The sequence below is a fragment of the Macrobrachium nipponense genome, chromosome 43, assembly GCF_015104395.2.
Source record: "Macrobrachium nipponense isolate FS-2020 chromosome 43, ASM1510439v2, whole genome shotgun sequence".
Lineage (NCBI taxonomy): Eukaryota > Metazoa > Arthropoda > Malacostraca > Decapoda > Palaemonidae > Macrobrachium > Macrobrachium nipponense.
Genome location: NC_061104.1, coordinates 3,038,297 through 3,053,298, shown reverse-complemented (window position 1 = coordinate 3,053,298; position 15,002 = coordinate 3,038,297).

Genomic DNA, 15,002 nt, shown 5'->3' with positions numbered 1-15,002 from the left:
TCAAAGTCAACGCTTTGCCGTATGCAGAGAGAGAGAGAGAGAGAGAGAGAGAGAGAGAGAGAGAGAGAGAGAGAGTCTCGGCACGACATTGTTTGGCTTTCGAAGACGTTTCCGCCCAAACTCTAAACAGCCTTTCTCAAGGACCCGGGTCCCGGAGACTTCCAGAGACGACAGACAGACAGACAGGCAGGAGGAGGAAGAGGCAAAAGGAATAAAAAGGAAGAAGGTGGAAAAGTGAACTAAAGAGGAAGGACGGAATTGGAGGAGGAGGAGGAAAGATTTTAATGATAGGAAAAACAAGAGGTGTGAGACAAACTTAAAAAAAAAATGAATGAAAGCAAAATTAAGAATTTTGAAGGTAAGTGGATAGTGAGGACTCATGACTGGAAAACGAAGCCTGCATTTCCCTCAATCATGACTGGAATTTCTAAACTGGAGTCCCCTCAATCATGACTGGAATTTCAAAACTGGAGTCCCCTCAATCATGACTGGAATTTCAAAACTGGAGTCCCCTCAATCATGACTGGAATTTCAAAACTGGAGTCCCTTCAATCATGACTGGAATTTCAAAACTGGAATCACCTCAATCATGACTGGAAAATGAAGCCTGCATTCCCATCGATCATAACTGGAAAATGAAGCCTGCATCCCCTTAATCATGGCTGGAAAAGGAAGTCTGTGTTCCCCTTAATCATGACTGGAAAATGAAGCCTGCAATCTCCTCAATCATGACTGGAAAATGAGGCCTGCATTCCCCTTCAATAATAGCTATCAAAACTCACCCAAACCTTTAAACTGTGATTTGCATCAATTATTCACCTTTTAATCAACTAATTACAGATTCCATCTCTTAACCACAAGTCAAGTTCCAAGTGAATCATTCAGCCAATTATTCAGAATATAATTCACTCAAGTTATTCAGATCATTCCTTTATTAATAGTTAATGGAGGCTAAATGTTATTTTTTTTTTTTTTGGGGGGGGGGGGGCTGGGTTGCCTTTCAAAGTAATCTATTTATGGCTGTATTGATGAATCTTGAATTACGTTATTAATGGTATTTTTTAAATGAATAGTCATTAGCCCTGTCCACGTACAAAACGGGTGATGTTATCCTGGTTTCGCAAGGTTGTATGCATGTATGTTTATTTATACATACGTTTCACCCACAGACACAAATACATTTATGCATACTTTTCCACATACAAATATACACATGCACCCATTTCAGCATTCTCAAATAACGTGTCGCTGAGACGTATGTGTTCATGTATGTAATTATACATACGTTTTACATGCACATACATATACATATATCCGAACAGTCTTACATAAATGGTTTCGCTAAATTGTATTATTATGTATAAATAAACGTATGCATATGTATACATACGTTTAAAAAAACATTTAAACAGTCTATGAGTAATACTTTCGTAGTCCTATGTATGTACGCATTTATGTACGTATTCATACATTTGATACACACATACCCATATATACACATTTCAAAACACTATCATAAACCAACTTCGACTGCATTAACTTAACCCAAAACTTTGACAGGCTCTAAATTGCGCGAAAAGATACTGCCACCGTAAATTCCCCTTATCGCCAAAGTTAGATCCGACCAATTTCCCCCCTTCATTTTTTGCCCTCCTTTTGATATGCCATTAACTTTGAAGGAGATTTTATTAATCAATTCCTCTCTCTCAATCAGGTACACAAACGTCGAGATGATGGGTAGACTTGACCACGGGATGGGGAGGGGACTGAACTGGTTTTTGAAGGTCTAACATCTATGAAAAACACGAGGTTCTTTGAAAAATAGAGGAGATATAAACACGCTGAGTTAACAAACAGTCCATTCAAAACATGAGTTTATGTACGCATGCCTTCGTAGAGATCAAATGAAAGATAAATAAATAAAAGCAAACTGAGGGCATAAAGCACGTAGTATATTTTAACTGGACTTGTGTGTGTGTATATATATAAACTAAAAATGCAATTGCACAGACACATAAAGAAACACAAATAAACATCCACACACTGAAAATAAACTTACGTACGCAGATAATATTATAAAAACACATCCACTTGGGGACTGAAAAACAAACTAAAAAAATCACTTAAGATAAAATATACAGACACTGAAAATATACTGAAACACATAGGAAAAATACTGTAAAAAAGTCACTTATATACATATATACGCGCGAACAAACATAAAACATTAAATTTTACATAAAAAAAAATAAATATGTACGAAAAAAAAAAAATCGTATCAAATACGTCAGTGGAGTCATGCCAGGCTAAATATCCCAGCAAAATCACTATGACGCCTCATAAAGCTGTGCCATGGACCTTTTGAGCTGTAAAACAAATTGCCTCTCGTCCCCGTGTTTTTGTTCAGCCAATTCTATTTAATTCTAATTGGCTTCCGTTATCTGTTGCATGACGTTTTCTACGGTTCGTTTGGTCGTTCCAATACTGGCCTTTCGACGTGGTTTGCCATTTTTCCCCCCTGACAGTAATTAGTATCGAGACCATTATCATCAAAGTAAATAGTGTCGCGGCTATTTATTTCATGGGAGGTAATAGAGTTGCCAGGAAAACTGACAAAATTGGGTAAAATTGGTAAAAACTTAATATTGGCTAAACTAGCTAAAATGTGCAAAACATCTAGTATATGTTGGCTGAAAATGGCTAAAATGGGCATAAAATTGGCAAAACTCTCGTTAAAATTGGCTTACTGTTGGCTAAACTGGCTAAAATGTGCAAAACATTTCGTATAAATTGTCTGAAAATGGCTAAAACTGACAAAATTGACAAAAATTGGTAAAACCCTCGCGGGAATTTACTTAATATTGGCTAAACGGATAAAATTGACCAAAACTTTACTATAAATTGACTGAAAATGGCTAAAACTGACAAACTTGACAAAAATTGGTAAAATCCTTGCGGGAATTGACTTAATATTGGCTAAACTGGTTGAAAAGGACTACAATTGGCGAAACATCGGCTAAAATTGGCAAAAGCCTCGCTGAAATTTACATAATATTGGCTAAATTGGCTAAAATTGGCAAAACATCTACTATAAATTGACTGAAAATAGCTACAATTGGTAAGACCCTCGCTAGAATTGACTTAATAATGGCTAAACCGGCTAAAATTGGCAAAACATTTACTATAAATTAGCTGAAAATGGCTAAAATTGGCAAAAAAAAATGGCTAAAAATTCCTAGATACAGATTATGTTCAGTCTACCCGCAAACAGGTCACCTTGTATTTTATTAATTGATTTATATTTTCATTTAATTATTTGTTTATTTAATCATTTATCTTTGTTCTTTTCTAATAATTGATCATCTTTCTGTATCTCCCAATTATCTCCTGTAACGTGTTTCAAAAAGACAATTCTTTGTTCCACAGTCCAGGGCTGTGGGAGGACAGTGGAACAGTGGAACAGTCGACCTGAGAGAGGTCGTCTCTCCAATTCACGTAACAAATCCCCGACAAAGACGAGAAAGACTCTGTACCTATGAAATTTCCATAACAGAAATTCATCAGAGATTCCCCGACGTCATCGAGGAATCTACTCGGGAGTAATAATAAGAATTCTGGCGAGCACCATCTGGTCTGACAAGAGTGCAATTTGAAATATGCTAGTCTCCCCCCCACCCCCCTCTCTCTCTTCTCTCTCAACTTGAGATAATATTGTCGCTTTTTCCTCTTTACTTCATTGCTCGCTTTTGGTTCGTCAATTCGTCCGTTCGTTCGTGGGTGCCAAAGACGAGACTAAGTAAGTGTCTAGTGTCATGTTCAGGTGCTGAGTGTCGGGTGTCAAGTGCCGTAAACAATGAGGCATTAAAATACTAAAGACTAATTTTGTTTTTATTATTGTGGAAAATCAATTTAAAATTATACAGAGAGAGAGAGAGAGAGAGAGAGAGAGAGAGAGAGAGAGAGAGAGAGAGAGGGTGATGCCAGATAACTCTCTCTCTCTCTCTCTCTCTCTCTCTCTCTCCAATTTCCATATAACCCTTCAAAATCACCTGGTGATAATTAAGACAAAACACATAAAGTTAGGAGCAGAAAAATAAAAATTCATTTCTTGGTCTTCATCAAATTCCAGAATATTTATAAGACGGTCACAAACAATATTATCTCTAAAACAAACACAAACATCAACATCCTAGTATGCACTGTCCTCTAAATCCAGCTTCTGTGGTAACATTTGAACTAACGATTAGGAAGATTAGGGACCCAGAGTGACGTGTAATTTGGATGAAATCGTGGAACCCTGGCTTTCGTGGGGGCAAGCAATCAACAACGTCCACTTTAATATTGATTTTCATAAATCTTACAAATTATTAATGTCTAATTTGATATTTAGTTTTTAAGAGATTTAATTTCTCGTATTACTGTTGATATTAGATTACCATCCGCAACCAAATTACTTTTTATTTAAGGAATCTACTATGAGATTCAGGGCCTCTGTAACACGGTTTTTTTCGCAATAACTTTTTATCTAAGAATTTCATAAATATAACGCTTATTCAGAACACACATTTTATCTACACATAAATTTTGACTGTATTCTGCATACGTAGGTTGAATGGATTTGGGTTACTAATGAAAAAAAGTGACTTTTTTTGAAGAGGGCCAACTTACTCAGAGAAAAGGTTTTCGAACGTAGTTCGTTAACGTAACTTATACAGTTTTAATTTCCCTCGGCTCGATGGATGATTGGCCTATACGTAACGAAGGCTAGAACCTCTAGCAACAATGACATAAAAAGTAAATACAAGCAAAGCAGTACACCTTTATGAACTATGAAAACTCTCCACTGATAATTGTCATAATGATTCTGTATTCTGCATTACGTAGGTTGAATAAATTTGGTATCTTATAATGAAAAAGTGACTTTTTTGAAGACGGCCAACTTTACTCAGAGAAAAGGTTTCGAACGCAGTCGTTACGTAACTTATGACAGAATTTCTTCCCTCTTTCTCGATGGATGATTGGCTATACGTAACGAAGGCTAGACCTCTAGCAACAATGACATAAAAATGTAAATACAAGCAAAGCAGTACACCTTTATGAACTCTGAAACCTCTCCACTGATAATTGTCATAATGAACAAACCAACAAAAAATGTTAATAAATACAAAAACACTTCGATTATTAGACTAACTCCAAAATAAGTTTCCTAAGAAATTACAGTCTACTTTATAGGTCACAATCAGATTGACAAGATGTAGGGAATAGTTGGTAATTTTCAAAAGCATAGTAGACAAGCTTGATTTGATAACTGCTATATCCATTGTCAAGCAATTTTATTTATTGGCTATCCACCTATTTACTAAAAAAAGAAAAAAAAAAAAATAGCCGTTACCGCATTTTGGCTTTGAACCTTCATCAATAATTATCGTCAGAATGATGACTTCATGAGGCTTCACCCACTTTGGCCTCGTTATAATTCAGGATAACACTGAAGGCTATCATGGGCATTGTTGGATTGGAAAATTTAACTTCTGGCTATAAAACTCATTTCTCGAGTAGTTGCAAGAAGTGCTAAATGATCCTCAAGGATCCCAGCAGTTGGCCTAAACGTTTAATTCATGTATATTAACAGGCTGCTATTACTACAGCAGTATTACTACGCTAGTACAGATACCCACCCACATATATGTATCCTTCCGCCATTCATAAAGTCTTTGTCATGGCCACGGGCTTTCTCTTGACCTGTAAAAAGTTGCAAGTCATAAGACAAATGCAGTTTTGCAACAACGGGGAAAATTCCAAATCTGCTAGCCATTATTTTGGACTGCTATGGGTTTCCGAGCCGATGGAATAAGGTGAATGAGTTTCTGTGGTGGAGGTGGGCGGGGCAACATTTCGTCAAATGTTGTTTACCTTGCTTACATAATGAATGTTTTTGACTCTTGGCTCGTAATCATTGGTCATGGCATCGGCTGGATAATTTTTACTCTATAAAAATAAAACTATCAGGTTTAGGTCATTGATAATGCTGCTAAAAATTTGTGTGGTTTGTAAAATATACATATGTCAACTTTCAGCTACATCCGATGCTTTGATAAGGAGCAAAGTCCAAAAAACCGTGTTACAGAGGCCCTGAATCTCATAGTAGACAATTTTTTTACAGTAATGTAATACCATTCTTGGTATTACATTACCACCTGCCATCAGATACTGGAGTAACTTAACGTAGTTTTGCCATTCAATTCGCCTGTCCAATGCATCTCAAAGAACGGGCGCGAGCATCCACTGATGCAAACATTCAACGCCTCAATTTATTTTGGCCAACCCCTCCCCATGTCCCCCACACACTTCCCCCTTCTCCCTACCCCCCAAAAACCCCACCTCTTAATGTTTTCCAATTCGGGAAATAAGATATACAGTGAGAGAGAAATAGCGAAATAGTGCCATTCGCTTCGTTGTGCATTGGAGAGTGATTTCGGTTCGGGGAAAATACTCGTGTTTGTTTTTTTGTTTTTTTTTTCGTGGCGGATTTCTTGTTCTTTTCTCTTTCCTCCCTCTCCCAGAAAATAGGATTATTTACGCCGGAGTTCCTTCGGCCATTGTTGTCTTCAGGGCAGTGGAAGTGGTGGCGTTTGATAGTCCACCTTTTTTTTTTATTTATTTATCTATCTATTTATTTATTTTTTCTTTTATGATAGAAGATTAACAGCTTTCTTATTTTTGTATTTGCCGTTGCCTTCTGTTTCTTCTTTCAAATGAACACCTGTGCGGTGGGCTTGTTCCATTTGAATAGGGGGTTTACCTTCTGAATAATTAATAATAATAGATTATAATTTTTATTCGACGTTTCACTGAAATATTGAATTTCCGCAATGTATAAAATCATGTAAACTATTATTTGTATTCGCCCATTAACTTAATTCATATTATTTCATACATTGTGGAAATTCAATATTTTAGTCACGTGGCGGATAAAAATTATAGTTTACATTACTTTATATATTGTGTAAATTCAATATTAAAGTCAATTGGCGAATAATTATTTTATATACTGTAGAAATTCGATATTCATAATCTTTATATACTCATTGACTTATTTTATATTATTTCATATATTGTGGAGATTTAATATTTAGGTCAAGTGGCGGATAAAAATTATAGTTTACATTATTTTATATATCGTGGAAATTCAATATTTAATTTGACTGGCGAATAAGAATTATCTATATTATTCATTTACTGTAGAAATTCAATATTTATCATTTCTATTCGCCCACTGACTTATTTTATATTATTTCATACATTGTGGAAATTCAGTATTTAAGTCAATTGTCGAATGATTACTCTATATACTGAAAAAATTCAATATTCATCATTCTTATTAGCCCATTGACTTAATTTATATTATTTTATATAGTGTGGAAATCCAGTACGTAAGTCAAGTCGCGAATAAAAATGATAATCTATATTATCTTATATAGTGAAGCAATTCAATATTGATAATTTTTATCCGCCAGTTGACTTAAATATTGAATTTTCGACTCCTTCTGTCAACCTCAATTCAAACTCCTTTCTCACTAATCCCGTAAAAATGTCAATTACTTCTCGGCCACTGAATCAGGAGTCTTTCCCCAAAGTTTTATCTCGACCAGTCAGCCTCTCTCTGTCGGGCGGAGGGGGGAGGGGGAAGGTGGGCGCAGGTCTCCCTGATGGAAAAAGCATAAAAGTCAGAAAACTATAAATAAATAAACCAAATATGTCCTTTTGTTTCTCGTTTCATTCACAGTATGAAGGTTATCTGTTGGCAGAAGTATAATAAACTTAGACGAATTTTTTAACAGCATCAGTTTTGATAGGTTTTTCGTGCATTCTTATTTCTCACTTTCCGAAGAGAGAGAGAGAAAAAAAAAAAATGAAAAATGTATTAAAAGATGAATACATAACCCAAACATCCTCTTTTATTCCTCATTTTACTTTCAGTATAAGGTTATCTACTGGCAAAAGTATAAACTTGCCGAATGTTTAAAGCTTAAATTTGATAGAGTTTTCAAACTTTTTATTTTTATTTTCGCGAAAGGAGAAAAAGGAAAAAATGCATCAAAGATAAATAAATAACCCAAGCATGCTCTTTAGTCTCTCATTTCATTCTTAGTATGAAGTTTCACTATTGGCATAAGTATAAATTTAATAGATTTTTCATGAATTCTCATTTTTTTTTCTTTTTACTTTTCAAAGACATTTCTTTGCAAAACTCCTGTCTTCGAAAGAACTTTTCAGTGACTTATACGTCCGTCAGACGATCAATCGAAATTAAGCGTGATTTATTTAGGTAAATATCCCAGGAGCATGAAAGGGAGTAAGACTACCAAAGGAACCATAAATGAGGGTCATATAATTACGGGTTTAAAATTGTCTTCAAGTAAATGGTATACGACAATATTCTTTGAAATATTAAAATGTCCGGATTGTTGTGATCACATGTAAAAAAGTTATCCATACTTTTTCTCAACAAAGGGGCTGAGAGAGAGAGAGAGAGAGAGAGAGAGAGAGAGAGAGAGAGAGAGAGAGAGAGAGAGAGAGAGAGAGAGAGGGGGGTTATCTGAGAAAGAGAGAGAGGGCCTCTGCGAGAGGGAGAGACACACACAGACAGACAGACAGAGACGAATGGCCTCTGAGAGAGAGAGAGAGAGAGAGAGGAGTGACAAAGGGCTTCTGAGAGAGAGATAGAGATAGAGAGAAAGAGAGAGACAAAGGGCCTCTGCGAGTGAGAGAGAAAGAGAGACAGAGTGGAGGGTGACAAAGGGCCTCTGAGAGAGAGAGAGAGAGAGAGAGAGGAACTGAAACGGTAAACAGACAAACGCACACACACCTTAACGTGAAAAATGGAGGGTAAGTGTGTGTGTAAGTGCGTGTATGAGAGAGAGAGAGAGAGAGGAGAGAGAGAGAGAGAGAGAGAGAGAGAGAGAAACGCCCCAACAAGGATGTCGAAACAAGACGACTTCATTAAATCGAAAAAAAGAAAAAAAGTAATTACAAAAAGAGAGAGAAAGAGAGTAATTAAAAAAGTTCTCTTTACGTATCTGTCTCCTCAACATCACCGAAGACCGAGTTCTTATTGACGAGTCCCATTAGATTAGAGAGAGAGGAGAGAAAAAAAAACGATCACTTGGGGAATTTTTCATTTACAGACTGACTTTCGTTGTCGAAGAGGTGGGATACGGGTATATACATTCTCTCCTCTCTCTCTCTTTTTAAACTTTCACAGGGTACTAGGAGTTAATTAAACCTCCCGTATAGATCAGAACTCCCAAACCTGGAGAGAAATGAATATTGAAACTGGATGTCTAAAGACGGGGAGAATCAATATGAATTACAGCTCCCACGATATTGAAAAGTCGAGCTCAGGGGTGAAGTAATCTTCACAGACTCGACTCCCAAAGGTCGTAGACAGAGGAAATACAGAAATTATTATTATTATTATTATTATTTTATTATTATTATTATTATTATTATTATTATAATTATTATATTATTATTCAGAAGATGACCCTATATATGGAACAAGCCCACGGGGCCACTGAATTGAAATTCAAACTTCCAGAGAATTATTATTTGTTTTTTATTATTTCATAACTATTATGTTCAGAAAAGATGACCCCATAATATACGCGGAACCAAGCCCATGGTGCCATTGAAATTGAAAATTCAAAACTTCCATAGAATTATCATTTGTTTTTATTTAGTGCATTTATAATGTATAGTGTACCAAAAAGCCCACACGTTTTAGTGCTTCAAATGGCCACACTTTATATTCCATGTACCCACTAGTTGTTATTAAATGTAATTACACTTTCTGGTATTCGAAATATACTCTATATTCTTTAGCAGCAAATATCCCCACACTTCAAATACACACAATTAGTATTGAATATTCCCACAATTCTTCGATACTATCTCCCACCCACAAACTCAAACGTTAGTATCAAATATTCCCAAAACTTCTTCAGTTCCCATTCCCACCCACAGACAACAGCCGAATCCCCACCCAACCCCCCGAACCCTAACCACTCCAACCCACAACGCCTACCCCACGCCCCCACGACCCACAAAAAATATATATACTAATTAGGTCAGGGAAAGAGATTATTAAAATTTATGAAACCTAATTTCCTCGAGGGTAACATTCACACAATTACATAACCAGCTCCTCCCCATCCCCGCCCCCACACCCCGACCTCTTCACTGTGTGCGTTTCTAAATGAGAGAGAGAGAGAGAGAGAGAGAGAGAAGAGCAAGCATTTGGGGCTGCAATGTCTCCACAAATGCGCATTTTACGAGGTATTTGTGGGGGGGCATTAAAGCGCTCTGTGGCGCAATTCCTTTTTATTTTTTTTATGCTTGGGTTCGTCACGTTTGTTTTTTGTGTTTTCAGGAACCGTTCGTTGCCTTTCGCGCGCATTCGAGTCTTGTTTATCTAGGGCCGTTCTTTTCGCTAGGTTTTTCTCGAACTTAACCTTTTTTTTAATTTTTTTATGAGTGGTTGCGTCAAGCGTTTTCGTGCGTCATACAGTCCAGGTTATTGGCGACAGAATTGACTTATACTTTACACTTTTGTTAATCAATTTATTCATTTATTGTTTTACTAATTCTGGTCATTCATTTCTTATTTTCATTCATTTTTATTTCCATCGACTAAATTCCGTGAACGATTTCCGAAGTGATTCTCTCGAAATCAGAGCATGAGAGCTAATGCGTGAGAGAGAGAGAGAGAGAGAGAAGAGGAGAGAGAGAGAGAGAGAGAGATTCACAATGTTATTTCTTTGAAATCGAAATGCAAGACGAGGTAAAAATATATATGAAAATATATCAATTCCGAGGTAGAGCGAATTAGATATTAAAGGACATTTGTAGCTCGAATGATATATAATATATATATATATATATATATATATAAGATATATATATTATATATAGATATATTATATATATATATATATAGAGAGAGAGATGAGGAGAGAGAGAGAGAGAGAGAGCAGAGACACGAGAGAGGAGAGAGAGAGAGAGAGAGAGAGATTCACAATGTTATTTCCTTGAAATCTTACATAAGATGAGCTATGTAACAGAGAATATAAAATTTTGGCCAAAACCCCAGCGCTGGAACCTACCATGATAAGGTCATTCAGGGTTGAAAGGGAAATTGAATACAAGGTCTATTTAAAGGTGTTACAGGAAGAAATATTAACATAATTTCTCAAACATCTTACCTGCACTGCAGTCAGGTAAATGGAAATTTAGCCCTATGGCCTAACAGCTTCATTTTTATCCTGCTTTTTCATTAAACTTGACAATTGGGTCAAATTGAAAATGAATTTTTCACACGCTTATAAAACGAGATAATATTCAATTAAGTCCCGAGTATCTTTATAAACACTGCATAAGTAACGTATTTAGCCTTAATATTTCATAACCAACTTGTATTCTACTTTTCACCTACATTGTCAAGTTATGTCAAATGGAAAACGACTTTAAAAGTAACCTAATCAAACGTTTATGAAAACGCATCAAACTTGACATAAGTCAAAGAGTATCTTTATAAACAACATAAGTAACGTATTTAGCCTTAATATTTCATAAATTTGCATTCTACTTTTCACCTACACTGAAGTGCAGTTACGTCAAACGGAAAATGACTTTAAAAATGGCCTAGTCAATCGTTTATAAAAACCCATCAACTTGAAATAAGTCAAAGGGTATCTATACAAACACTGCATAAGTAACGTATTTAGGCTTAATATTTCATAACCAATTTGTATTCTACTTTTCACCTACATTATAATACAGTTAGTATGTCAAATGGAAAATGAATTTAAAAACGACTTAATGAAACGTTTATGAAAACGCATCAGCTTCAAATAAGTCAAAGAATATCTTTATAAACACAAATGATATACATCCTACTCAAGAGTGTCTTCATAAACACTGCATAAACTCCACATTTCCGCCATATTTCCACTCCCCCCACCACCCTCCGGGTTCCTCGAGGTGCGATTAAGCCGCGTGTCCTCATTCCGTCAATCAGGGGGCCATCAGGAATCCTGAAGGACACCCGAAAGCATTTTTTGTTGTTGGGGGTGGGAGGGGGGGGGGGGCCTTCGGAGCTGCTGCTGCTGCTGCTGCCGCTTCTGCAAGCGATAAGGGATTCAGGCGCCTATCAATCAATCTCCATTAAAATGGAAGCGATTTCCGCCCCTAATGAATTGATGGGAGGGGAGGGGCTGGAAAAGAGACGGCAGAAATAGCTCCTTTACTCTCTCTCTCTCTCTCTCTCTCTCTCTCTCTCTCTCTCTCTCTCTCCCCTAAAAGAGAGGGCGTCATCGAGCCTCATCAATTTTGCTGGACACCCTCAAGGCTGACAGCGCGCCCCTGGGGCAGTCATGGTGGTGAATGCATAATATACTTCATTCTCAGAAGCCTTGGGAAGGTTTTTGGGTGAAATGTTAAGCTTTTTCGGGATTGATTCTCTCTGTAGATCCAGGTGTATCTATTCAACGTCTATTCTATATCTGCTCAGTGACTTTTAAACAGCACTGTTTCGCTATACACCAACATTCTTCAGTGACCAATTAAAAAAAAAACAATAATAAATAAATAAATAAATAAATAAATAAATAAAATTTTTATAATTTCTTAAAATTAAAAATCACCTTTCTTTATCAAGCTTATGCGTGTGAATTTTGATTCGATAAATCAGAAAAAACTATTATTAATTACAGATGTGACAAGGAAAAATACATGATAGAGAAAAAGAAATGGTGAATTTCTGAATGGTAATATGATTAAGAATAATAAAAAATAATTCAGTCTCTATAAAATATCAAGAAAAAAATCAATACCTTCAACTACTTAGATGTCACGAGTCCCCAAGAATATTTCATAAAAATCATTGAAAATAAGCTATATAAAATATTTCTAAAAATTAATACTTTCATCTACAAATACGAATTTCTGAATGGAAATATGATAAAGATTAATGAAATCGATAAAAAATTCACGGGTTCCCAAGAATATTTTACAAGAACCATCGAGAAAAAAAAACTATATAAAATAATACAAAAAAATTGTGAATGTTAATACGATCAAAATCAATAAAATAAATTTTAAAAAACTATGCAAAATGATAAAAAAATAATCCTTTCACCTACTTAGACCTCACGGTTTCCCAAGAATATCATACAAAAGCCATCGAAAAAAACTATATAAAATAATATTTTTATAAATTGTAATACTTTCAACTACTTTGCTTTCATAGCTCCCAAAGACACAAACGAAGTTCATTCAGAACAAAATTCTCCCTAATTTATTATTTTTTTGTCCTTGCAAATTTCCTTCCGCTCCGAACCGCTAGACAGCAAAGGCTTAAGGAGCCCTCTTTGTATAAAGTTTCCACATCGCCTCGTAAAAACTTTACATCGTCCAAAACTTGACGAAGTTACGCCATTTTCCCGAAAAAAAGCAGACTTGGTAAGTGTCCTCAGCAGAGAGACGAACGATTTGAGAAACATAACAGCTGTTGGTTTCTCTTGAGTGTTAAGTCGATAGAACGTTTGTTATTAAACTTATATTTCATAGGATTACACAGAAAGTTAGCTGTGAATTTTCACTGAAGGCATAATAATAATAATAATAATAATAATAATAATAATAATAATAATAATAATAATAATAATAATAATAATGTTCTAAGGGGTCCACAATAATAAAAATGTTGTGGTTTCGTGTATAATTTTAAAAACGAACTCACAACATTTATTTATTATTGTGGACCCCTTAGAACATTAGATATACTCTCGCGATATAGAGTTTTTCCCAACTAGATAATGATAATATGCCTGTGCAAGAAACACCAGCTACCTTGCAGTAATAAGTGGTACGAGCACCAACCTGAAGGGGTGATAGAAAACGCCCAGGCAAAGATCCTCAGGGACCAGGGTATCAGAACTGATAGGGTGATACGTGCAAATAGACCAGACATGACGTTGATTGACAAAATCCAGAAAGTATCACTCATTGATGTCGCAATACCATGGGACACCAGAGTTGAAGAGAAAGAAAGGGTAAAAATGGATAAGTATCAAGACCTGAAAATAGAAATAAGAAGGATATAGGACATGCCAGTGGAAATTGTACCCATAATCATAGGAACACTAGGAGGCACGATCCCAAGATACCTAAAAAGGAATCTGGAAAAACTTACAGGCTGAAGTAGCTCCAGGATTCTTGCAGAAGAATGTGCTCCTAGAAACAGCGCACATAGTAAAAAAATTGATGGACTCCTAAGGAGGCAGGATGCAACCCGGAACCCGCACACTATAAATACCACCCAGTCGAACTGGAGGACTGTGATAGACAAAATAATAATAATAATAATAATAATAATAATAATAATAATAATAATAATAATAATAATAATAATAAGAATAATAATAATAATAATAATAATAATAATAGTTATTATTATTATTATTATTATACTTATTATTATTAATTATTATTATTATTATTATTATTATTATTATTATTATTATTATTATTATCGGCCAAGCAACCACACAGGAAAACCTTCACTACATAACACTCCCTCAAGAGAGAACCCAATCTTAGACAAAACCTAAAAATAGAAATCTACAGAATTTAGGTCCAACCTGCGAGAGAAAACTCGATCTCTCAAGTAACATTACATCCCTCCACACAGCTCCTTGAGGGAGATTAGATCCGCTCAAGCCCTAACTGAGGAGCCATCTTGAGGAAGACAAGAATTTTTCCTCCCTCAAGGGAGAAGATTTATTTTATTTACCCAATATTTCTGATATCTATTTGTTTATTTATTTACCTATTTATTTATTTACTTGTTTCCTGTACATCATACCGTTATTGAGTTGATAGGTAGGTAGATAAAAGGAGAGAGAGAGAGAGAGAGAGAGAGAGAGAGAGAGAGAGAGAGG